Source organism: Lonchura striata, chromosome 13 (assembly GCF_046129695.1).
Source record: "Lonchura striata isolate bLonStr1 chromosome 13, bLonStr1.mat, whole genome shotgun sequence".
NCBI classification, from domain to species: domain Eukaryota; kingdom Metazoa; phylum Chordata; class Aves; order Passeriformes; family Estrildidae; genus Lonchura; species Lonchura striata.
In genome coordinates, this window is record NC_134615.1 from 11033889 (window position 1) to 11061153 (window position 27265).

Sequence of the window (27265 nt, forward strand, 5' to 3'; positions counted from 1 at the left end):
CCCACATGATGAGGACTGGTTATACTTACAAAAAAGAATCTGGGAATGTTAATAGACTAAACAACTCGGTAAAAGGAATGAGGAGACCGTGGGGAGAGAGACTGAATTTACCCTCCAAAAGTACATCTTGACACTAAAGGTACAGCAAGGCTTTTTACAGAAAGGTACAGGCTTTCTACAGATGAGTCCCCTAAATTAAACATGGGTGGATGCTGGAGGTCGATATTTAGGGTAGGGGCACATTTTCTGCACAGGAAAAATGGTAAAAAAATCAAAACAGAAAAAGACTCTATAAAAAATAAACAACCAAGATCTCTCTGGGAAATCAGGCATCAGAGGTTCAAAAGACACACTTGTACCTCCAAAACCAGATGTGTTAAAAAAACATCTCCAGTCAATTAATGGCTGACAACACACACACCTACATCATGGAAATTAAAAACTACTGTTTTCATAAACAATACAAAGGGTTTTAAAGTTCAGACCAGATTCATTTGCAAAAAGCCTACTGTCCTAAATATATCTAAATTATGAAAACCCCTCGCCGCCTCCTTTTAATCTGTTTGGTTTTGCCCTTCCCAGAGCCACAGCCAAAGCTCCCTGCCCAGACAGGAGCACAGACTGGAGCAACTCTGGTGTCTCCCACAGGAGAGAGAGAGAGAGAACAAGGTTCCCCAGATACAATTCACATATTATTTACATGTTTTGTCAAGGCTTTTCTGAAATTTACTTTAGCTCTGGTAAATAAGGCAAAAATTTTCATGACAGAAGAGTTTTCCGACCACAAATAAACTGTGCTGCTGTCTAAAATAAGATCTTTAGCCCATCTCACCCTTCCCAAAACAAAATTGGACAAATGAATGAAAACTCAGAAACTGCTTTCTCACACCTGGGGTCTGATTTTAAAGACACATACGACCTTTTTTTGTTTGGTTGATTTGAGGTAAAAAAAGTAACAATTTTCCTAGTATTTAGGGTTATCATACCTTGTATCTTTGGATTTTCTATGAACATAACCATAGTCCAGGGCCTCCTGGCTACCTGACATCAGGAAGATTTCAATCATGTCTACCCTGAAGTCACTGTACACAGGCTTAAGAGGGAGTTCATTTTAATTCAGACCTTTGGCTGGAATTGAGATACTGGATTTGATCCGATTTTTTTCTTACTGTGTTGCTTTGTATCAAAACACCCATTTTCCAGTGGGTGGTGCCTAACAAAACAGAAGCAGAGGCGTGAGCATGAAGGAAACAGCCATTATAAATGCACAGAAACACACCATGTCAACACATACCTGCTGCCCAATATGTACAAAAGCTTTAAAAAGGGACAACTGAGTCATTATTTTAGAGTTTCACTATATTTTCCATTTAAAAACATTTTACTATCTATATAGTGCCATTAGAGAAGGTTCCATTGCAAACACTGAAAATCAGACACCTCCTAACCATCCTACACAAATTCATCAGAATTTTTGTGCAAAGTGTTATCAGGTAACAATATTTACCATGTACAGTAATTATTAAAAACTCTGAGATTGTGCAATTATATATTTTAATTACACGATCTGATTAGGTTTTTTAATCACATCATAAAAAGAAAGGAAATTCACTGAGGTTGTCAGAAAGTTAATAAAAATAAGGTAATTCACTGCAAAGGCTCACCATGGTGCCTTTCTAACTACTTCCTTGCTACACCCCACTGTGCCTAGGTATTGGAGGTCAACTATAAGTATTCATTTCCTTACTTTTATTAAGTTTGGTGACAACATTTGTGCTCTTTTGGCATGGCATTTTTTGTTTCATTTAGCTGGATAATATTTTAAGACATATGGACTCCTCAAAGCCAAGAAGCTGGGTGTCCTGAAACCCATCAGGAGACTCAGCCTTGTCCTGCTCTGTCTTCAGCACCCTTGGAGGGACACTAGGGGAAGCCACTGCGTTGTGGCCACTGTCACACTGAGCTCTGAGCCACACCACCAGCCTGCAAAACCCACTGAGTTTGGCAGTGTGACACAATAAATACATCAGCAAAGCTGGCTGCTCACAGCAGGGCCAGGAGGCACACGGCAGCTGCACAGGGGACTGGGCAGCAGTGGGACATGCAGCTGCTGCAGCAGCCAGAGGCCAGGCCAGCCAGGTACGTGCCCTGGGCATCAGGAATTGCCCAGAACCCAGCTGTGCAACACGAGCAGCCCCGCAGAACCGTCCTGCTCGCAGTGCACAGCGGGGCACGAGGAGAGAGGGGCTGAGAGGTGCCAGAGGCAAGTCACCTTCTCCTGCGCCTGAGGCAGGACAGAGCACGTCTGGTTCACCTCTGGAAAACTTTGTTGTTTTTTTTTTTTAGTTTTGGATGCAGTTCTGCTCTAAGGAAACGTTTTGTTTATATCCAAACTGGGAGTCTATAATGTAATACTTGGCTATGGGATTCAGCAGCTCTGTTTTACTCATTTTTGGTTTGTCCTCTCCTCCTGCCAGCCCTTCTTTATTTTTCTCCTTTCTCTTTTTACCTTTCCACCCCCTCTCCTGTGATTCTCTGGGGAGAACAAATCACTTTGGGAGGTTTAATGGACTGACAAGAGCAGAAATTTAATCGGGGTGTGCAAGCACAGGCCAGGCACATCAGAAGCAAGCGCAGCGCCATCCATTTGGGCTGCCCCACCTGTGACCCCGGCCGGGCCAGGCACCCCCTCTCTGCAGGGGCCATACAGGGGGAGAGGGGCCCTTCCTGCTCTCACGGGACCTTGGTGGTGCCTGCTTCAGGAGGAGAGGGCTGCCAGATGCTGACAAGCCAAAAGCAGTTATTTCAGGAGACTTTTTTTAATATAGAAACAGCTGACACAAAATGCATCTCACTGGGGAGGGAAACCATGCTCCCAGAAGTAAAAGACCACTAAAAAGCCTCTTTTTTTTCCAAGAGAAATCTAAAACAGTTTAGGGCCAGATATCACTTGGGTTTTTCATTTCCATTTTAGGAGACTTGCAGAGTGCCCTTCTAGTCCTGGAGAATATTAAGGGGACAGATGTGGATGGATTAGGAGATGGTACAAATAATTTCAGAAAGTAAGTACAACCTCAAAGAAAACCTGTCCCAGGCAAAATAGCCACTGGTGGGAGAGCTGCCTGAGCTTCCCTGCAGCCCCCTTTGCTGAGAAAGGTCTCCCCACACCACGTGCACAGCCCTGGGCTGACAGGGGCACACACTCAGCTACTGACTAAGAAAGGCAGTGAAAAGGGAAGGGCACAAAATTATTTAAACAAGCTTTTATACAGAAAATGGAAATCGTTGTGTGCGACAACATAACTCCTTTTCCTTTGTACACCATTTGCTGTTACAGATTATATTTGCAAAGTATAGTTTACAGTATAATATAGCCAAAAGCAACCTAACAGCATAATTTTCTTCCTCGGTACTTTATTTTTGAATTCTTCTACAAACAATGAAACAGATATTTGGAAAAAATAAGAAAACAAAGAAGCCCCTTCTTCTCACATGCATGTAAACCTGGATAAACTTACAAGAGACCATCTTTTGAACAACCAGCATGATTTACTCTTGCTTGTGGTGCCTGTGCTGGCTACTGCCAGTAAATCCTAATGGTACACAGCGAGTGATACCAGACACTCTGCACACCCACTACTACAAAGACTTTGCTCAGTAGTATTTTTCTATCACCATTGCCTGCATTTTCAGTTTTTCACTTTTAGGCACTTTGTCTACCTGACACAGCTACAGCATATCCCTGACATTTATTTAAAGCTTGCTGTTCTGTGCAACTAGGTGGCATAACAAGGACCAGGGAACCAGAGCTTTAAAATACATTTCCTGGCTGATCGAGCAGATTAAGAGAGCTACAAAAGACAAATATTAAGGACAAATATCAGTCATATCTGAAAACCAGATGAATTTCTAACAGGATCATAACCAACCAATACCCTACCCTGAGATATCCAAAGGGAAGAATCTCTATCCTTACACTCATCATTTGAACCCGCACTGTGCTCTTTAATAATAATCTCAAAATGATCCAAATACTTTCAGGGCCTTATTCTATGACAAATTATATTCTAACAAAAATCGGTAATTTCTAAAGTTACCACATATTACTGGCGTTTTTCCTTCCCTTCCACTTCATTTTTCATCTTGTTTCTCTCTGCCATTTCTCCATCTCATCCCAAAGCCAGATTATTACACTGCAAATGTGGGGCAGGTCCAGATACCCAAGGGGAGATCCAAGATCTTCCCTCCTGAGGAAACTTCATAGTGAACTCAATGACTATCTGTGATGTTTGCTGGTACTAGGGAATAATATTTCCCTTGGGCACTTTCTGGATAGAGTCTACCACCTGGGTTAAGTCATTATTACAATCAAGCAGAAAAAAAAGGGAGGGAGACTAGAGATGAAAAAAAACTACAGCAAGCATCATTACAGCTCATCAAAAGTGCATTAGAAAACACCTGATAATATACTCTGAACATTAATGATCCTTACAATATACCATATTAATGCAGATGTTATCTGAATTCTCAGAAACAAATTCTTCCATTCACACACTTCCTTTAAATTGGTGTTGGAAAAAACCATCTCTAGTATCTATTAGTTGCCAGCATTTTTTCTGTCTCCAGAAACAAACAAATAAAATAACACCTCTGTACCTGTATGTGCTGCAGATCACAAAGCTCAAATGAGTACCCTGACATTGGGATGCTTATTGGCATTCACAGGCAATGTGTTACAGTTAAAATGGACAATGGTCAGCAAATATTAATAAAGAGGTTGTGATTGTGTTGCCTTTGGACTATTATCACTGCTAAGATCAATTTAACTGGCTGCCTGAAACTCTCCAGTGTTGGGCAGCAATTTCCCTTGCAATTTTCTACCGTCAAGTTAGGAGGGAGACACATGAATGCCACAGAATTGATAGTGCAGCTCTGTTGTAAGGTGCAAAGTGCCACTGTAGAGAACAGGTTAGTTGTCTGAAGAGCCTAATACTTCCAATAACTTAAATGGAGGTCAAAAAAATAATTCTAGGCACTGCTTAAGTCCTATATTCCTCCTTTAGAGAGACTGCAAATCATGTCGAGTTCTGCATAAATAGGTTTTGTGGGGGTATTAGAGGGTGAATTACTGTCATCTAGGTACTAGTGCTTAGTAAAGCAAGGATGATCAAACCCATTTTGCCAAAATCCAATGTGAACTGCTGCTCTCAAAGAAAGGTCACCCAATCAAGAACGCTTCATAACAAAAGTGATTAAACAAAACAAAAAAAATCCACAACACACATGCATTTTTACAAAGGAGTGGTTTGGAAATGTAACAGTTACACCTAAAGACCATTCCCTTATTGTTATTTGAAAGCTGAAGAGAAATCTTTTTCCTAAACAAGGAGCTAGTAAAGGTTTGCAGCATCTCAGAATTACTTCTAGAAATAAGGGAAGCAGGAATTATTTTTAGTGCAGCTGAGAGGCCAGGCGTATTTCAGGCAATCTCCCAGAGCTTGCTTCTATACCATGTGGGACATAAACCCACAAACTATGAAAGAACCCAAATCAGTATTGTTTTCTCAAGTGACATCCATTATCCCTCATCTGAGAAAATTAACACGTGTATGCAGAAGCTCAATAAAGTAAGCTCAGTGCTAAAAGTCTAAGATTAACTCTTTATGCCTCACAACAAATGTCATCTTTTAAGTCAGCAAAATGCTAATATATTCTAATTTATATTCAGTGCTTCTGCCATTTAAAGCAAGCAGGGACATCAAAACGCAGTTAGGCTCAAGTACAGTTTCAAATGTTACAGTACACAGGGTAATCAAGAATTTCTAAATTCCAAAGACCTACAGTGATATAAAAATGGAGATACAGAGGGGCAATTAGACCAACACACGCTGGTTTGGGTAGCATTAGGAAGAGTGTCACAAAATGAATAAAACCCAGCTTTTGTGCAAAGTCTCTTATTTTCTGACATCTGAAGTAAGCACAGTATCTAGTAGTAAAATGCTATGAATGTTAAATGTAGGCAACCTTTGTGTTCTGCCAGTTTATTTCTAGATCAAATGATAATATTTGAAGATTTCTATTCCAAGCCAGCGCTCAGTATTTTTCTTTATCTTCCTGATCTGCCCAAAAGATTATATTCAATGAATCAGATATATCTTTGTCTTCTTTTTACTCAGATTAATAAATTAGGCAGCCCATAAATCTGAATAGTACTTATTCTGAAGAGTGAAACACAAAGAATGATTGATAAGGCTGACTTTCCCACCTAAGTACATAGAAACCTCCAGGCAGGTATTAATTCTATACTGAGTTTTTGTACAGCATACACTTAGTCTTGCACCACAACATGCTAGCACACATTACCAGGTATCCAGAACAAAAGCAAGGAAGGCTTTTCTTGACCCACCAGGTGCATTGTGCTTGTTTCCAAATAGTGCTCTGGGATGGCTAAATGAGGAAAGCAGTGAAGAGCAAGCCACAGTTTGTGACATTAGTATTTGAACAGCCAGGCAACTTTGGCAGTCCCTGTGTTATTCCTCCCAGCAACACAGAAACAGATCTTGTATCTGGTGGCATGTCCTTCTTGGGGACATTTTGCTACCCAGCAAGAGTGCAGGAAACAATGTCTGCAGAACAGTGAATTCTGAAGCAGGGATAATAAAAATAATCTGATCGTTACCCTTGTGCTTTAAAATTGGACCCCCTGGCAAGCAGCCAAAATAAAACATCAAAGAGGACCTCCACAAGCCAGGCTCAGGATCAACATTCATGTGAGAGCCCCTCACCTACTTACCCTGACAGCAGGCAAGAAAAGTTGGAGACATCTGCTTGGAGGCCAGGGGTCAGGCTGGCCGGGCCGTGCTGCACACACAGCACAGGGTGGAAATGTGAGCATGTGCTGGGTGTGCTGGCCAGCCTGGGCTCTGGGGCTGCAGGGGGGCTTCTGTCAGAAGGGGTCAGGGGCTGCCCTGTGCTGGATGCAGCTGGCTCCACAACAGACCCACCGCTGACCGACCATCACTGCACTTGCCATAACCCCCCACTGCCCAGCACTCCTGGGGCACGGAGGAAAATTAAGTTAGTTTCCCCCAAATCGAGTCTGATCTACCCATGACAGTAATTGCTGGGCCATTTCTCTGTTTTTATGTCAACTCAGCTTTTTCATCTTACTTTCTCTGCCAGTCCTCTTGAGGCTGGGGAGAGAGAGAGCAGCTGGGTGGGCATCTGGCAGCCAGCCACCATTAGCCCACTGCAGGGTAGCTGACTGCAAAAGCTCCTCTAAACAAGGAAGAATAAACAATACCTAAATCTGTACCTACAGAGCCTGAATTTATTGATTGTGTTTGACTCTGTATTCCATTAAAATAATTTCTCTGGATAATATGTAATGCAAGAACTTGCAAACCATACTACTGACCTCCCAAACTTGATGCTGCCTGCATGCAAGTTAGATATAGATGTTATTTTGGCTGTGTTGGGGTTCACTGGTGCTAAGAGTGATTGAGGTGGGCCAGCATTTTCATGCAAGAAGGAAGAAGCAAGTTGTTCCACTGATGGCTTAGGAAGAAAAACAATACATCAGCAAATGTTCCATGTCAAACACTTCCCAGACTTGTTCAAAAAGGGGTTTATGTATACTGAAGTACAGGGGGCTAAAAAGTAAAAAAGCTTCTAAGTTCCTGAAAGTTTGAGAAATCAAAAATCCATTGACCAAAGAGAAACCTCCATAATATTTTCCTATAAAATAACTTTGATTTCTTGTGAAAAAATCAATAAGAGTTGATTACTGAAAATGGCAACATGAGCATAAACACCCTTAAGGCATCTCACAAGTACCTCTGCAAATCACACAGCACTGCTAGGCACATGCCACTGCTGCTAATCACATCCTCTCCCACACAACCAGATGAGCTTCTGTAAGTTGCAGTGGATGAAGAAACTACCAAGGCTGTGCCAGGAGGTACAACAGCAGAACATATATTCATGCTATTAGATGCCAGTGTCAGCAGTTCCTTCACACACGCAAGGCATCATCAGGTCCCTTTCTAAGATATCACTGTGTACTCTTCTATGCATCTCAGCCTAAAACCCTGTTGCAAGGCCTCCGTGAAGCTGCTGAAATTGATTAAAGACTATCCATGGTTTCTCATACATCTCTATTATTGCTCCACAGCAACACTTTGTGCTTCCTTTTCCACAAAGGGATAAAGCAGCCTCCACAAAATAAAGGACCAGTTCCACTTTTGAAGCTAAAGCATTTTACTGGATGGTGTGTTTAGCCTTCTTAGTGTGACCAGTGAAGATATGAGCGAGTTGGGCTCATTCTTTGCCCACAGAGGGAAAAGATGGATGTTTTGACATGAAGCATTTGCCAGATGCTTGGCAAAACAGCCTTTAAAATGGTACTTGCAACTGTTTTTTCAGCTTCCAGCAAGAGAGGGGAGGGAACAGGATCATTGACTGCATCATCTGACCAAGGCAACTTCTGTTAGAAGCTGGTCTTGTTTTAATTAAAGGCACACTTGCTTTTAACTCTGAAGCTAAGATACTTAGTTTGCAGAGACCCACGTTCATTCTTGTACAAGGATGTGACAGAGACCTGTGGATGTCTGGCATGATCAAAAAGAAACATGGCAATTGTATGTCAAGTCACAAATTATTACGGTCTCTTCCCAATGTGCAGAAGATCCCACATTCCACCCATCCATATGGTTCAGCTGGGGAGCACTTTTACCAACATATGGCCCCTTGAAAGTGAAGGTTTTGTTTTGAGTTTTTAATCACAATTGCTTGTTATTCTTAATTACTTGTTACTTCCACTACTCTATGAAGCTTAACCTGACTTCTGCTGGGAGAATACAAGTCAAGAAGGTGGTTTCCTTTTTGATAATAGAAAAAGCTTTGTTAGTAGGGAGAAGGGACCAAAGCTACCTTACAATTCACACAAGCAGAATTAGTTTTTAGTAGCAACACAAATCATATTGTCCCTTCTTGATACTGGTATCTATCTTTGTCAAATCCTTCACAACTAAACATCATGTAAATTAACTACAGAGAAGGGGTAGGACAGCCCAGTGCAGCTATCTGATAAAGAACAACTAAGAAACTATCTTTTTCCTTCTTAAAACAAGGTTTTGGAAAAGGTATATTGAGTCTTATAGGCAGAAACAGGTGCTAAATGGCCCACAGTCAGGAAATTTTACTTCTTTTGTGAATGCAAATCAAACATTTTAAAATGTAATAATTTCAGCAGATGCATGAAAAAAGACCAAATTAAATGTTCTTAACAGTTGCTCTGTTAAGTCAGATATTTTGTTTATTATAATGCTGCATCTACAAGTTCATGGAAGCCATAACCCCAGAGGAAGCCATCCACTCCACATTAGCTATATCCTCCCCATCTCCTCCACGGATTTTTTGCTACGAAACAGCAACATCAGGAGACAGGTCTGTACTTCCTCACAGTTGCACCCCACTAACACAAGGATTTACTGCCACACTGAGGGAGCCATATGGAGTCATATGCTCTTCTTTCCTATCCCCTTTTCCTATTAAAGCTGAGACATTTAATGGACAGTTCCCCTTAAGACACACATGGATCTACAAACATCTGGTAACTCAAGAGCCAGCAGCCCTTGCTATGTTCTTTAACTTGTCAGGTTTAACCTGTGATTCAGCTTGGATCCAGGCTGCCAGTGATTTCCAGCCATAAGAGCTACAGCAGTGGCCCAATAACATTGTCATCTGTGCAGACAAGCTGTGTGCAGTTGTAAATAGAGCAGAATTCTGCTCAAGACTACTTCTAAGCACTAGAAAGCACAAGTCAAAAGAGGCAGCTCCTCCATACTCTCTGTTCATGAGAACATACCCTATCTCTCCACAGGGAATATTTATTATGATGGGCCATAATCCACTTAACATCTTCTGACAAAGTCTTTCAGTCTTCAACAACTTTGATTCCAGAAGTTCAATGGCAACAGGGAGGAAAATTCATAGGGAGAAAGCGACTTCCACAAGAATTCCCCTTTATGAACCTGCACACCCTGTGATAGCAGACAGGATCATTGTTTATTTGTACCTATCAGCTTTGATGATAATTGCAACCCACTTGACACTTCTGTTGAAAGGCAGTATTACCAACAAGAAATCTGATAAATATTCAACAAAATCTAAATTAAATAATTCTATTAATCTTGGGGTCACCATCTCTAGAACTGTTTCAAAATATTTGTGTCTTAAAGAGATAGGGAGGGGGATGAGGGAACCCTGCTTCTTAGACCAAAATGACTGAATCACTGCATTAATGAACACAACTTTTTATTTTTCAAGTTCAGTGAAAGAATGCCATCTATGCAAAATTTTGATCCCACATTACAAAATAATTACATGATAATTACATGAGCATTAAGATGTCTACCCCCCGAGTAAAGCCACTGCACCCAACCGCTAACTAAGGCAGGCCTGGAATGTTTCAGCTTATTAAGGAGAAATCCAGCATTGAGCAAAACCTCCAGCTGAAGCAGATTTCCACTCTTTTACTCCTCTGATTTCTAATTAATAATTAAAACATGTTCCTTTCTTTGGAAACCCAATTAGACTTGCGCATCAGCCTGAAAACAAACTTTTTTTAGTAGCTAAGCTACTTCTCATGGTTTAATGGGGTGGCAGGAGTGTTTTCTACATAGCTCCACTGACACAATTCATTTATTTCTTTCCATTCTACAATGGATATTGTAATCCATCCCCAACAATATAAACATTACATTTGCACAGCTAATTAGGATGTTGGCAGTATGAATTAGTGACCCTCTGATTTCTTCCAGTCAGGGCTGCCCCTGCTGCCTGCACTACTTAGGATTCACAATTAGGCAATTATATTTTCAGCATCTTTTTTTCCTCTCTAATGCTACCTTTTTCCTCAAATTCAATGTGACCATATGCACCAAATGAAGAGTTGTGCAGTTTGTTTTGGGGTGGGGAGTAGGGGAAGGGAGGGCGGGAGAGACACAAAATGTCACATTCAATCCTTTGCCCTATCAATTTCTGCTAACTTGGTATCAGAGAATGATAGAGGGTCTGTAAGACTGCAAATTATCTCCATAAATGTTTTAAAGAAGTGATTATGCAGAGTGGGTAGGAGATATATTCTGACTGGGAATGAAGCAAAAGGAAAGAGGGACAAAATAAATAAATCCTGATCCCTGGGTGCAGTGGGCTGGTACTGAACCTCCAAGCAGGGCTGCGGTCACCGAGCTGTCCCCAGCCACAGGATGATGACAAATTGGAGAGAATTCAGAAGAAGGCAACAGAAGTGATTAATGGGCTGGATGGACTGATTTATGAGGAAAGGTTAAAAGGTCTGATTATATGTATCTTTGTTAAAGAATAGCTAAGGAAGGTGCAGGAACTGCTTCCAAGGAGTTCATGCATGGTAAACACCATCACTGCATTCCACTGAGCATTTGGGAAGGGCAGGAGGAGAGAAGAAAGCACAATTTTATGCTAGACACTGGGAAAATATCTGCAGTAAGTGTTAAAAAGAGCTGTTTCCAACAGGAAGGACTAGAATCCTCACCATTTGAGAGCTGTAATGGACAAAGCACTAAGAAAATACACTGCAGGGGATAATGTCTGTTTTAATGTTGATGCTTGTTTAACTCACTGACTAATGTACACTGTGGAGACATAGCATCTTTATTAAAGCACAGACTATATCTCTGAGTCCTCTGCTGTGAAAAGTTCTCCATTAAAATCACTTATTACTAGGGGCACTGGAAATATTATGTGCCACTCCATATCAGCTCCCAATCCACAGCTGAGGAATCCAGAGAATCCAAGAGTACCAGTGAGGGCAAATTAAATCTTTCAGTCTCAAATATTAACCCAGCATTTTCTAAGTTCTCTAATCCAAACAAACAAAACCCAGCATCCCCCAATCTAGACCACTTTTCACAATAAAATTGTCCTCTATCTTTTCTTTTAATACGGAATCATTTTATGTCCTAGAAAATCAAGTGTTTAAGAGCAAGTTAACCTTGGCATTTGTGTCACTGAAGAACAAAAATAAATCAAGATTACTAAACTGTTAGGAGTAATGAACCCAATACTCCTACTAATACCCAAGTAAATTAGAAATTCTGCCATTGAATTAAGCCAATGGAAATATATTGAAGTAGAAACTGGTATAAATTAGCAGAAGACCAAGCCAAACATAACTAGAGTGACACATTTCCAGGCCATGTGCAGAGCTCAAACCAGGAAAAATAATTTACAATCAGCTCATGGAGACAGGAAGCAATGATGGCAGGCACAGAGGCTCCATGGCTGCTGTAGCACGAGCAAGCAAAGCTGGAAAATCCACGCGGTGCTGGCCCTCCCCACACATCGCAACAGAAACCAGCCCAGACTGTAGCACTATTGGCAAATCATTGTTTGAAGAGTAATTCCACCTCCAACTGCGCCCTGCCACTATTCACAAATATAGCTATACATATTGCCTGTAGAGACGTGAAACATTTCAACTTCTACAGCGGCCTGTCCATCATCCTTCCCATGCACAAGGCTACACACAGCCTCAAGCCAGCACAGCTGGACCTCCAGGTGCCAGATTAGGAGAAACCGAAAAGGTCTTTTTCCAAGAAAAATACAACACTCCTTCCCCCACTCCCTGCTCACGTGCATGGGTGAGAACTAAGCAGGCTTGAGGGGCTTTATTTATTCCCTGCTAAAAAGCCATTAAGCTCTACTGTACAGATCCAAGTCTGCCAAATTCTGTCACTTCATGCTTTGGATGTAAATTATAAAAAGAGACCAGGGGAAAAAAGACAGTAGAAAACAGATGCTCTGGATTACAGTGCTGTTTTGGTTTTTTTTTTTTCCAAAACTACAATTTCCTTTATAGTTTCATTTATTTGGTAAGCAGAGGAACATGACATGTTCACTGCCATAAAAGGAAAGACAATGGCTTTCCCAACCTTTGACATTTAAATGCATTTCCTTCCTCAATGATGAGACAAAACCCCTTCCCTTTGACAAACTAGACTCCCCTGCTAGACAAGGAGCAGCACACAGCAGTCAATAACACATTAGTAGCACTGTCTGGAGGTTCCACATTCTCCTAACATTCCCAACTATATTAGAAACTCCATAGCTTTGTGCCTCAGTTTCCCCATGTATGAAATAAGAAACCTAACACTGAACTGCTTCACAAAGTTTGTTTAAAATGTTCCCGTGAAATGAACCAGCCTCAACAAACAAGTAACTCAAACTGAGCTTTCAAGTGATACCCCAAATGTTCAGCTGAACCTTGAGTTCAGCTTCTGAATTGATACCACTAAAAACATTTACACAAAAGCTTCACACAGCCATGAAACGGAACCCTCTTGTGTAGTTTACAGTACATTGAATCACTATACATCAGCACAAGTTTCATGGCTCTTAGGACAGTCTATGGAAAGCACCGAGAGCAGAAAACCCTGATAAAAATCTGAAACTAAAACCTCAGCCCTACTGCAACTACCAGCTCACAAAACGTACATATTACAGCATCGTTGATTTGTCTTGAAATGACCAAAATTTGTAGTTTGGAAAAGAAGATGAAAAGTACTGGGAGTCCCTCATGAAACTTCTGAATGTCATTTGATTTCAAGATTTGTTATTTTCAGCTTTAACTAGTTACTGGGTCTTCACTAGGTCACTGCAGCAGAAACTCAGTGATGCATTAACACGTTTCGTTACTAAATTCAAAACAGTTTCTCTTTTATCAAGACTGCAGCCATGCTGCCTTGTTCACCCAGCTTGCCAGAACAGGCAAGTCACAAGTCACAGTTTGGTCACAAAAATCTTAGCCCCAGAAAGAGTTAAAAAATCTTTTAATTTGCCTTTGGTTCTTATTTTATGTGCTTATTTCCAGAGCATTTCCAAATTGTACTAGTTTAACAGACTAGTACATCTAAATCTTTTTAGCCACATATATCACTCACCAGCATGATTTTATTACAAGGGATATGTTATTAAAGCTTAACCTTGCACTCAGTCACTAATCAAAAACAATTCAAGAAAGCAAATCAAATGTTCCAACTTAACTAAATCTCCTCCCTTTAAGCAACAAATAAAGCCTGGCTGGCTTGCAGGGAAACTTCCATGTATCAGCATCAGCTCATTCAAATCAGGCACGTTTCTTAAGTCTAAATTTAGCTACTTGCATTTCTTCAGAACTTTAATTCCTGAATATTGTGTTGAACCTACTGAGACTGTTGAAGTGCCAGATCTTAAGGCTGCAGTCATATTGAGATTCCTTTATGGCAAATATAAGAAGCAAAGTTGCTGTAACACACAGGCAAGCAGTTTGGAACAAACATACCAGGAAAAGGATCAGGCATTCAGAAGCTGAGATTCATCTTCCAGTCATGCTGGCAACGCTGAGTCTCACCTATGTGCCAGTGAGGAGTACGTTAAGCTACTTAACCAGCTGAAGAGAAAACAATTGTACATACATATGGGAAGGTTGATTTCACGGAGACACCTCTTAGGTTTTCAAATCCCTCCTTCACTGGAAGCAGAATCAATCAACGAGCGCTCATTTTTGGACAGGATGAGACCATGCCCTCACTCGGGAAACAGGAGCTCCTAAAACTCTGCCTGCCAGTGAGACGCCCCAGCAGTGGGGACACCTGCGGGGACACCTGTGTCCTCCTGCTGGAACAGGCTCCGAGTCACAGCAGGTGGACAGGTTTCACCCATGGATAACCAATCCTCACCACCCTGGAAAGGCGAGCGTGGCACAGGCGCTGCTGGTTTTCACCACTTCTCGTGACAGAAGACGGAGCAACTTCTGTTTTGCAAGAGCAAGTTTCAAATTTATATTAGAACACTGAATCTACCAAAGCTGCCAAGAGACATTGAACTCATGGGATCTGTGAAAGTTTTTCACACCTGTGTTTTTCTCCTGTGCCTAATATTATGGGAGGCATTTTGGAGGATTTTACAATGCAAGTTTCAATGAGACACTTACAGTCTCCCTCAGGCAAATTGTCACAGCTGCAGAGGTCTGCTACCCAGCTGCCAATCAAGGCAGGCAGGGAGTATGTGCAGTGAAATCACAAAAAAGGCAGGCTTCATTAGACTGCTGAAACCTAACTAGAGCCTATCTGGGTGTGCTTGAGCCCTTAAAACAGGGTTGCTTTAGAAAGAAGGAATTTTTTTCCTTTCCAAGTGAAGAAAGGGCCCTAGTACTCATTGAGGAATGTACTGGTGCCAACTTTCCCCTTTGCAATTTCAATGTTTGTTTTCTCTGTCTAAAAAAAGAAATTGCATCGCCCTATAGGCTTCTATTATTAGATTAGCTGATATAGCTGGAAAAAGTGGACAAGATTACAGGTTCCACATTCCTTTGCCAGGTCTCAGAAGTGTGTCTACTTTTTCCAACTCTAGGAGCTGCTCCAGTGAAATATTCCTTTCTACAACCTTTCCTTCCCTTATTTCCTTAAAGCACCCCAGCTACAAAACCACTGACACTAAAGACCAACTGTACTGGAAGAGAATTTTTCCTCCTTCATGCCTAACAGAAATATTCTGAGGGAACCAAATGCATTTAATAAAAAAAAAAAAGAAAAAATAAGAGCTCTACAAACAAAGACAAACACACAGAAATTCAGCCCAAATAATGTTCAAGTGGGAAATTTAAAAGCACACGGAAACAAGTGGCATACTGTAAGCCATTTAACAAAGTTAATTTTAGGTATTCACTGCATTTGGTCTTGGCCCCTATTCAGCAAACTATTTAAGCATGTGCTCAGGTTTAAGCAAGTGGAGGCTGGAAAGCCTACGTGTCCCATCACGTGCTCCAGTTGGGCATCTGCTGAACTACTTTGCTGATCCAGGACCATAACATATAGTAAGAATCGCCCTGAAAGTTATCTAAAGTTACCTAAAATAACAGCTATTATTTTAAGAACTACATAAACATAGCACACATTTTATGTGCCTAAAAGAGCAGGTGTCACAAAGGCATAAATCCACATCTGAAATAGTTGCAGACACAAAGCCACTTATGCATATATATTTTGTGAATGAAAAGAAAAAGACAGGCTTTAAACTAAAACATAGTCAGATTCATCAAGCTGTCTCTGTCCATTACCACACTTAATCTTTGTTATCCTCACTGCTTGTTATTGCTTATTGAAATTTTCTATATTTTACTATATTTTGGCTCTAATTAATTCTACCAGGAAAATGTTGGGATTTTATTTTTAATTTGTGCCCATTTCAGTCTTCTTCTGAACACAAAAACCAGTGACATGATGTTCAAATATTAACGTTTAAGTGGCTTAGCAGCAGACCTATAGTTCTCCAAATTTTCAGACGGTCACAAAACCTACTAAAATAAAAGACACTGGGGGAAGCTGAGCTCTCCCTCCACGCCGCGGGTGCCTCGAGACCTGAAGTTTGAAAATTCTGGGCTCCCTATTTACAATTACAGCTGCATTTCCCGAGCGGATTGTGCTGTGCCGGCTGAACCCTGCAAATGTCAGCGGGCCGGCTCGGGCAGGGCGCAGCAGCAGCAGCAGAGCCATTGTTGCAGGGGCCCGCAGGGAGGAGGTGCCGCCGAGGCAGATGGGGACCGCGGCCACGCGGAGCTCCCCGGGGACACGGCGGCCAGGGGCTCCGCCGGCACCACCTGCCTCCCCGGGGCGATGCGGGAGCAGGGGGCTCCCGCTGCGGGGCCACGGCGCTGCCCTCCCCGCTGTGCCACCCCAAAGCAGGGCACCGGGGCCCGGTGTGCCACCCCAAAGCAGGGCACAGGGAGCCCTGTGTGCCACCCCAAAGCAGGGCACAGGGAGCCCTGTGTGCCACCCCAAAGCAGGGCACCGGGGCCCGGTGTGCCACCCCAAAGCAGGGCACGGGGTGCCGCTGTGCCACCCCAAAGCAGGGCACGGGGTGCCGGTGTGCCACCCCAAAGCAGGGCACGGGGGGCCCTGTGTGCCACCCCAAAGCAGGGCACCGGGGCCCTGTGTGCCACCCCAAAGCAGGGCATGGGGTGCCGGTGTGCCACCCCAAAGCACGGCACGGGGGGCCCTGTGTGCCACCCCAAAGCAGGGCACGGGGAGCCCTGTGTGCCACCCCAAAGCAGGGCATGGGGTGCCGGTGTGCCACCCCAAAGCAGGGCACGGGGAGCCCTGTGTGCCACCCCAAAGCAGGGCACGGGGGCCCTGTGTGCCACTCCCAAGAGCAGGGCACAGGGAAACCATGTGCCACCCCATGCAGCCTGGCAGGAGACCGTCCCCCAGGTGGCTGGCAGAGGGCTTCCTGCACATGCCACATCTGATGGTGCTGCCACCCACACTGGCTACTTGGTTTGTGCATCCCACGAGGAAGAGGCACATAGAGACATACCATGCTTTTGTGACTTCAGGACAACATTAAGAACTTCAGCCCTTCTCCCTGCTAATGTTACTAATAATCTCCATATTGTCATCTATATTACCTGAGCTAACAGTTTATAAACCGCCACCTGCAGCTTGTCCCTTATAGTTTATTAACATACACTAATAAACAGTATGCTTCACTCCCACTGTGCTGCCAAGTGAAGCCAGTCAGAATAACTGCATTAGCTTTACTGTTCTTTCTCAGCACATTTTTCCCACATGGGAACAATTAGGACAAACTCCCTCCAGATTATATTTTGAGATCCATCATATTTGCAGGAAAATAATAATAATAATAATAATAATCTTTTTCACAAATGCATCTGTAAGCATCTACAGAAAATTAACCTGACTGATGTTACCAAAAGTGATAGGCTCTTAATCTCCTCAGCAGTGGAAAGGGTTAAGGCTCCCCAGGCTCTGACTTACACCTATTATGCTCAAGTTTAAAAATAAGATGTGAAAGATGCATTATATAAGGCCAGTACTGCTATCCTGTCCATCTCCTATTTTGGAATTAAAGATCATCATTGCTCACATCAAAGGGGCTGGGTGAGAATAAAAGAAAAGACAGGAACAATGAAAATAGCTACCCGACACGAACCAGATCAAAGGACCAGGCACAGAAAATGAAGAGCTAGGGGGTCCTTTAATTACTGTCCACATCCTTCAAGTCATGTGGTGAGAAAGAAGGGAAAAAAGTTTTGAAGGCCACTGGGTTTTGTCTTGCTGTGGCTCCTGTTTCCACAGTCTGTGCCAGTTCCCTACAAACTGCTCTGCTTTTTATTTTTAAATTTTTTTTTCTTCATTTTATTAAAGTCAAATAGGACTCCTGGACTCCAAAACTCCTCCCTTATGCCAGGAGGAGGAGAGGGAAGGAGGGGTAAGAGGGGCAGTAGTACAGATAGTCTGTAGCAATTGCCTGAAACAATTTCAGGAGGACTGCTCCAGGCAGCGCCCCGGGAGCTGCTTTGGGAAGGAGAGCTCTGGCTACCTGAGGCTAGTCTTTATTTGCCGGCCTCCCGGGTTGAGAAAACTTCAAATTCACATAGGGCACTGCTCCATGGGGCAGCAGATCAAACCTGGCTACTAGCTGTTTGAGCTCAGCAGCAGAAAAAAGGATTGCTCTGGGACTGAGCATAAGTAGAAGCATGATTAAACTTCAAACATACACCCCCCCCCCTTTTTTTTTTATACACAGCAGACAGTTATGGCTAATATTTCGATATGGACTTTAAAAATATGCTGCAAATAACTTACTCCAGCCTGCTGGCTGTGGGCTTAAAAATAATAAAAATTTAAACTAGCTGTATTATTGCAATGAAGTCAAATGTTCAGATTTACATATCATGGGTCATTACAGGAATGCCAAGTTATTTAAAAGGATTTCTTTTTATTTAACTTAACTCTCAAGATTATAATTCAGATATCTGATCCTTGACTGTAGTGACATGTCATACCATTTACTTCCTTCTATTTATACTTCAAATGTGGTACATTTCTCTCTAATTACTCCTGACTTATGTTTCATTGAACTACAGAATAGCCAAGGTTGGAAGGGATCTCTGGAGATCATCTAGTCCAACCCCTGAATGTTTATTTTTAAAACGACAGAATAAAACATTTCATAAGGAAGCAATAGAACAAATTGATGTTGAAGAAGCTGATCAGACTTTCTAGGAAATAACAGTGCTTTGCACTATTAAAAACATTCTGGAAAAGAAAAGCTCTGGGATGTTCCCAAGAAATTGTATTTGCTAATATAGATGCTAGCAGTGGACACAGACAGAAGTCACTGAAGAGGAAAATGCCTTCCTGTCTCAGGTCAGTTTGCTTGGGTTTATGCTGTATGCAAACCTAGACCATGAAAAGCATTCAAACAGAATTTTATAGACATTGAAGAAGGAAGTTCATATCACCAAGACAACATCTAGAAAAGGGGAGCACGGGATACAAAGGATCCTTCTTTCCATCCTATTTACAGCTTGGAAGCTGTAGACAGGCAGTAAGGATGATCTTTTAAGAGGCAATTTAGCCTCCAAACTCCAATGAGTGCCAAGTTACTTCATCTTCTTTCTGATGAAAGTTTCCTCCATCTCTTCCTGCTCTTGGACACTAACATGCAGCGAACAGCCATTCTCAGGAGACCAGCTGAGGACTAAATTAAGCAGACATAGACTACAAAGCTGCTTTCCAAAGTGGGCATCATGCCTAGGCTCTACATCTAAGCAGTATGCTAGGTTCGTGTACCAAGTTCCAGTTGCTGTCTTGCAAACATCCGCGGTGGGAACCTTGCCCAAACAAGCCTTCAAAGCTACGGTGGCTCTGGTGGGATCAGCACCAGAGCAGTGGGACTGGGACATTTGCCTCCTTGTTACAGGTCTCAAAGTGTCACATTATCCATTTAGATAGCCTTTTGATTGAGAGAGCTTCCCTTTTGGGCTTAGCCCCAAATACTAAGAACAGATGAGATGGTTTAAAGAAATTCTCCAGGTAAAACATGAAAAGGATGCTTAAGATCCAGCTTCTAACGAATAGCTGCACTCAGGGAGCCACAAGGGCTAGGGAAATAAACATGGTCAATTAAATGAACTGATTGAAAAGAAATCAGAGATCACTCCAGGGAAAATCTGACATGTGGTCATACAGCCACTGCAGTCTTTTTGGAGGGTGGTAAATGGGGCAAGAACTGGGAAGAACCGAAATGCCTTACTCATTTGGCAAAAGGTGGTTGTCATAAGGAAGGGCATAATCTTTAAAGGAAATAAAATACAAAGAAACATCCATGATGGGTTCAAAAGGAGGCTCAACCAGCTCACTCAAAGCCTCTTGAAACCTCACCACTGAGTAGAGAATTCTAATAGGAAAATACAGTAATGGCTCTTCAGCAAATGTTCTGTCCTTTCCATAGACAGTCCCACAAAATGCACTGGTAGATGCTGAGAAATCTTCCAGAACATTCCAAAATGAACTAACAGCACAGAATTAATTGGAGTGCAAACTACTAAGGATGGTGCAGAATAAGACTAATTTTCTTTTATCTCATTAGAAAAATACTTACATGTTTATTCATGGAAGGGAATAATTTACTTACATGCTCATTCATGGGAGGGAACAGTTCAGCTATTTTTGATGCATTTGTTCAGACAAGCTCAAGAGACCAACAGGACTGCCAGAAGTTAAAGATCTGCATGGAGATCTACCCCCACTTTGTGCCTTGCCTTTGCATCTTTGGGAGCCCAGTGCTGGTGCTGCCCAAGCTGTGGTGTGCTTTGTCTGGGCCCTGAGCTCAAGCTCAGAGGGAACTGGAGCAGGCTGAGCACACATTCTCTCCTAGATAAGTAGTCTGGAAAGGCCATAAATGTGAATGCAGGCTGTTGAGACAATGCCAGCATATCTAAAAATCAGAGTAATGAGCTCAAGCTGCCGTCACCAGGAGCATGTGTGCCTTTTCCTGTCTCACTTTCTGGAAACCCATGGGTATTCCTGCAAAGGGAGGGACATCCTAAAGTGGTTCCTGACTCAAACCCAAGAGAAGGGCATTTTGCAGAGCTAATTGAGTTATTTACCCAAGAACTCAAGCAACATTTGCTGTCATGATTGAGGAATTCTTATTTTGCCTGTGGAAGTCAATCACCTGGTTCTCATCTAACTTTGATAGAACAGAGCACTACTCATTAAGCCTTTTCAACCTGCACCAGAAGCAAAACTCAAACTTCACATTTTGTTTTTCCTCAGAAGGTTCAATCACAAAGTAATTTAGTTTGGAAAGGACATATGGAGATCACCTCTATATAAAACTGTTTCTCAAAGTCTTTTCTTTTACTACCAGAAGAAAGTAATTTTCAATTTTTTTTTTTTTTTTTTTTTTTTTTTTTTTTTTTTTTTGAGGATACTTTACAAAAAAAAAAAATTCTCTAATAGGCTGGAAGCCCATCTCTCACTGGGCAGAAAAGAGACTACCTGCCCGTGCTTCCTAGAAGCAGGACATTTGCTTTCTGTGTCTATTTCTAAGACAATGTCTCAGGGAAATCATGAGACAGCCATCAATGCTGGAAAAGAAAGTAGAACTGCCTGGCAAAATGCATAGGAAAATAAAATCAAGCAGATGCATTTCTTCCTTCTACTAAGTTTTGAACTTTTTTAAGAGCTGAAGATAATATCCTCTGTTGAAGTTGTTCATTTCATCTTACATTTCCCATGTCTTCTTCTGAGTCAACTATCTTAGCCTGTGTGTTTCACTATAGCTGCTGCTTCCAGATCCACTCTGCCTTTTACCAGTCTATTCCCCTCCTTCTCTCCCCATGCTTTTTTGACATTTCTCATCTTCCTCTTGGCAGTTCCCACCCTGACTCACATCCTCTGTCCCCATTTCCAGTCCTGTTACTCTAACCTTCCTCTAGAACACAATCCATCAGCTTCTCCGATTTCAAGACCTTGCTTACCCTCTTTCCATCCTTTCTACATTTCTGTCATCTCCATGGTCAGAGCATACAAGTCTATCCCTTCCCGAAGTCATTAACTTTCCTTGCCAACTGTTTTGTCCACCAGCTCTGTGACCCCAAGACCAGGGAAAAAGGGGGGCTATAAAAGCAAAGCAATATAAAAGGGAGCATCAATGCACAGCAATGGAAAGACTGCTGCCCACATAATGAAGATCTAGGAAAAAAAAAAAAAAAACATAAACCAAAAACTGTCAAAATTACAAAAAGACCTAGGTGAATTTAACACACATTCAAAGATTAGGGGACAAAATGTTAGAGATCACATGCTCCAGAAAGGCACTGTTCCTCAGCTAACACTCCTTAAACCTGTCACCACCAGAGCTGAAAGAACAATTTCACAAGTCTTCTGCCCACTTGCATACAACTAAAAGACAAAGCAGAACTCTGATGCTTCTTAATGGCTATTCACACTGCTCCAGTGCTTATGTTCACATGGCTACCTCAACATACAGGAACTGATGCCTTACTGAACTTGTCTACTTGTCCTGTATGAGATAGATACTCATACTGATCATTTTTGTGCAACAAGTTTTCTCAAAACCTTTTAAGTTTTTCAATTCTAAAACATTTTTAAAGATTCATGTGAGCTCCAAATTCAAGTACAAACCTCATGAAATCTGCTGCCAATCTAATAACTTCCCTTTGAGTTTAACTCTGATATATTCCTCCATGCTTCCACAGAATCAACTTAAAATAACCTGCAAAATTTCCTCCTTATTCTCCAGGGCAGATTTAGTGTTCTAGCTGTGACTTGAGTGAAGCTCTGTGAATTATATGGCAATAACAACTCCATTGTCAGAGCAGTCACCCAAAAATCATGCTAATACCTTAGTGACACTTTGGTAATAGGTGTAACACACACCCAGGAATGGAAAAAGACCTAGGCTGCGTGGCCACACACAGGCCTGTACCAAAGTAGGGAAAAGGAAATGCTCCAGGAAAATCAGGAGTTGTTTCACTCACAAATGTCCCAAGTTCTTACCAAAGGGATAGAAATAATTTTGGTGATGCTTCCCTCTCCATTCTTCCCTTTTCTACTCCCCTCCATGCTGATATTTCCTCTCTTGCTGCTACCTCCCAAGAAGCAGTTACCCTGTTACTATTCTCCTACCTTCACTGCTTTGAGAATTCACCCAAAGTGTGTCCTTTATCTCCCACTGTATATTTAAAAGCTAGGATGTGGCAAAACAAGCATACAAGTCTGTTTCCCAGCAAACTACTGAGAAGGTGTCTTTAAGGTATCTTAACTCACGCTGGTGTTTGTGGGCTGTCCCACGGCCTCGTTCCTTCCATCCTCAGAGGTACCGGCCCTGTTGTGTCCCCGATATGGTGCCAGGCACCTGCTTCCCACCACTGACTCCTGCCTCACCTCACCTTCCCCTTCACCACCTCCATGCCCACCCTGCAGCCCCTCTGCACGCCACAGACACGCGTGTGGGGCAGGGGAGCAGGTCCCACCTCAGCATGGGGAGCGCAGCGTGTCCGTCCAGCTGCGGAGGCTCGGCTGTGCCTGCGCCTCGCACACCACGCTGGAGGTGACACAACACAGGAAAACCTGCAGCCACCAATGGGCCTCAGCCCGGGGGAGCACAGCCAGCCCTGCTCTTTGTTTCGGTTTGCAGTTCAAACCTGCCCCCTTTTAATTTCAGGAGTTGCTTCACGAGAGGCCAGCTTCTCCAGCTGCCTGTGACTGCCAGTGCCCTACAGACTGGCTCACACCCCAAAACTCAGCACTGCACCAGCACAGAGGTAATTTTTTTAATCTTTCCAGCAGAAGCTGGTTTTGTCCTTTCCCCATGCCCCTCCCAGGCAGGGTTGGTGGCTCAGCCCAGAGTGCTGGATGCCAGCACAGTCTGGCAGCAGCCCTGCTGGCAGCAATGAGCCTTAGCACAGAGGAGCACAGAGGTGGGCAGGTGCTGAGTGGGTGCACCTTATCTCCATGAATTTTACTCACTTTTATCTATCCAAATGACCTCACAGTACTTTTGCTTTGGCAGTTGTTCTCCACATCGCTGTCAGCACTTCTGAGACTGACATGCTGAGCACACTGGCCAGGCTGGGAGGAGGATAAAAGGGGTGCTACCAAGTACCGGTCTAAGTCTAAAAACTAGACTGCCTAGGAGCAGTTCACCAGCTGTATTTGAGGTAGAGAAGGACAGTATCACCTGCCAGTCATACCACAGTGGCTAAAGAGACAAGACCGCAACACAGTTGTGGGTTTAATTATACTGGAACCTGAAACATCAAAGAGGGGAGTTTGGCAACAGTAACCCAGTAGGCTCTCAAGCCTATAAGAAAAAAAACCCCTTTTTTTCCACACAAGGAGTCTCTAATCTGAGCCATAGTTGATCAGCAATGGTCGTGCTGGCATTAGGCCAAAGTTTTTACACGGTTCCTTCAAGAAAGTCATCTTTCTTCACAGCTGACTTGTCCCTTTCATAACCAGTGGTCATGACAAGGCAGATTACCAGCTCTTTCAGCAGAGCAGACCTATTAGTCTGTTTGATAGGATATCAAGATACCCTGTTCTTGCCCAAACAGACAGCAAATGTTCCACCTTTTTACTAGTTGGGAAGAAATCCCATGAATCTGGCCCACACATAAAGAAATCTTCTGTTACCATTCTGAGGAAAACATGACAGAGCTCCAGTGAAAATCCCAACTTCTTCATGATTAGATAAACAGTGTCTTACCTCAATAAGGCCCATTCATTTTCCTAGCACATCCAGACAAACACTTGTTCCAGGATGAGATCCAATAAAATCACTGCAAAAGTGGGTTGGTTAATTTCTATTTCCCGGGTTAGGGTTGGGTGTTTGATTTCTCTAGCCAACGTGTGATCTCTCTGGCACTACAATACTGCTTGCCTGCCCACCCTACACAGTGCCTATATGGGAAGAATACGCTGCTAGAGCTTGCAAGGTTCATTTAAGATACACAATACGCTAATACAGTCTGTTAAGTCTTAGAGAATGATTTTTAAAACAAGCAAAGAAATGTCCTCCACTAAAGAAAGAAAACTAATATGTGGAAAAAGTTCCAGTTTAGATCTGTGGTGTCATGGTCCACAGGGGAGACTCTTCCACCCTCAATACTAATTATGTGCTGGGCAAGATACAGCACTATACATTAAGCACTATATCTGATCAAGCAGAAGACTTTTTTAAATGGTTTACTAGCTATTAGGTATCCTGCTCTCTGCACACTGTGCTGACATAAGATTTTACTGCTTGCAGATGCAATTGCCAAAGACTAAAAGGTTTTATTTTCTCAAAGCACACAAACTATATTACTACTCCTGAATGCTATACTGGGGGGAACCCCCGTAAAGTAAGAAAAAATTCTGTCTAGAAGTTGCTAGTGAAAAAAATCCAAACCAGCTAAACTAAACTGCAAAGCAACCAATACAAAAATACAAACGGCATCAATCTCTGTCATCCTCTACATATATCTTGAGCGGTGGGGTATGGTTTTGTGGTGGGGAGCAGGAGAAAAAGAAAGGCTGCAGAAGTGCGCAATGTGTGGACACTGCACAACTCAGTCCCCTGACAATCCCCTTTCCCTGGTGTCACTATCTGCTGGCTTTGTGGGCAAAATTGACTGCTCGTCGTTGGTAGCCAGCGCACACAGCCCGGCGACCTGAAAAGGCCATTGATTTTCCCCGTCCTTAAGAGCACACTCTGCTGAGCTTGGAGCCGCGTGCTCGTAACTTTAAGGGGGTGCGTTTTGTTTAATTGTGCCTTTTCTTGGCCTGAATTTCCCCCAAAAAGCTGAAGAGGGCATGTGCTTATTATCTTTTAGTACAGCATGTGCTCGGTGCAACCTGAGCTCTTCGGATACTTCGGTCTGAAAATTAGAAAAAAAAAAAAAAATTAATTGCGAGGGAAAACAAGGCTGCTCTGCGACTTTGATTCAATCAATTACCATTATCTTCCAGCGCAGCCCTCCCCGCCGCCCCCGGCCCGGCGGTGCTGAAGTTTCCGTGCCAGGCGCGGCCCCGCAGCGCGCTGGCGGAGCGGCGCTGCCGGCTGGCTGCCGCGCGGGGCTCTTATCAGCCGCTCCCAGCCAGGCCGGCCCCGCGCGGCCGGCGGGGACCCGGCCCCGCTTATCGGCCCGCGCAGCCCCGCCGGCCGCCGCGGGCCCGCGGCCTCCGCGGCCGGGCCCGGCCCCGCGCCCCGCTCCCGCCCGGCCTCCTCCGCCGAGCCCGAGCCGGCGGAGCAGAGGCAGGAACAAAACCGCAAATTTAGATTAATAAAGCATTTGTTGATTCTACAGAAACTTAGCAGGCCCCTAAGAAATCCACCAGAGACATGTGCAGCTCCAGTAATTTTCTGTTATATTATCTTTCTTGTAAAATACTTCCCCAGACAGAGCCCCCAAAGGGGCTCAAATATCACTGTGACTAACCGAAATCAATGTGCACTCACCTATTGACATTTTTACATAGTTTTTGGATTTAGTATCCGGCCCAAAACACAATCAAATCTTCTGCCAAGGAAATAACAGGCACTTAGCTAGTCAGCTATTAGTGTTACAAAGGAAAAAATGCGGGCACCCAAGGGAGATGGGAGAGACGGCATTGACGTCAGGGGTAATTGGGTGTCTGAGAGAAATTGCCAACGGCTGGCCAAAACCCCCAGAGGCCCACACAAAGCCGAGCTGCAACTCTAATAAAGGAAAGTAAATTCTAGAAAGGGGCTTTGCTGCAAAGAAGCCTAGCAGGAACCAAAAATATCTCCCACATACACAAACACATACACACAAATAAAAAATACAAAATACGTTTAGGAGCTCTCTTTCGCACATCTGGTTTAAGCTAAAGTGCTTTCTACTTTTTTTTTTTTTTTTTTTTCCAGGACCACATGGATTTTTATGTTGTACCGTATGTTCAACATCTATTTTTATAAACAGAATTCAGGGCTTTAAAGAAACTTACTTTTAATCATGTGGCTTTAAACTGCAATCTCTCTGGCACCCACTCTGGCACCATTAAAAACAGTTTGTTTGGTCTTTTCTTTAAAAATCCCTGAACTTCCAAGGCAGTGGAGCCATTGGAGGGCCATGGCTAAGGAGCTGTCCGACTGGTAAAACTGTATTTGCACGCCCAACACCTCTCCATCACCTGTGCCTAGCTGTGTGTTTCACTGACAAAACTCCCTTCCCACTCCCTCCTCCCCTCATGCAGAAAACTGAGAGAAAATATTTCAGACCAGACACCCTGGGCAGAGTTTAGGGAGGACCTGTAGCCTATGCTTTCCATTCATCCAGATCCCTATCATACCAATATAGACCCACCGTCCTCATGGCACTCCACCAGAGATGGAGAATAAAGTG

The 27265-nt window shown here is 43.1% G+C and overlaps 1 protein-coding gene across 11 annotated transcripts in view; it reads right to left on the reverse strand.

Moving 5' to 3' along the window:
* Window positions 1-27265, reverse strand: part of ZNF423 (zinc finger protein 423) — a 228206-nt gene that overhangs the window by 108866 nt on the left and 92075 nt on the right. The window contains exons 1-2 of one of the 11 annotated variants that reach the window (XM_077786325.1): window positions 26359-26451; window positions 24625-25777 (exon numbers count right to left, since the gene is read on the reverse strand). The exons of 7 other annotated variants lie outside the window; for them this stretch is intronic. The gene's annotated coding sequence lies outside the window, so the exon portion shown is untranslated. Of the gene's footprint in view, window positions 1-23389; window positions 23792-24624; window positions 25836-25855; window positions 25957-26358; window positions 26452-27265 lie in introns of those variants that run through there. 3 more of the 11 variants (XM_021536129.2, XM_077786326.1, XM_021536126.2) reach the window with 3 other exon arrangements.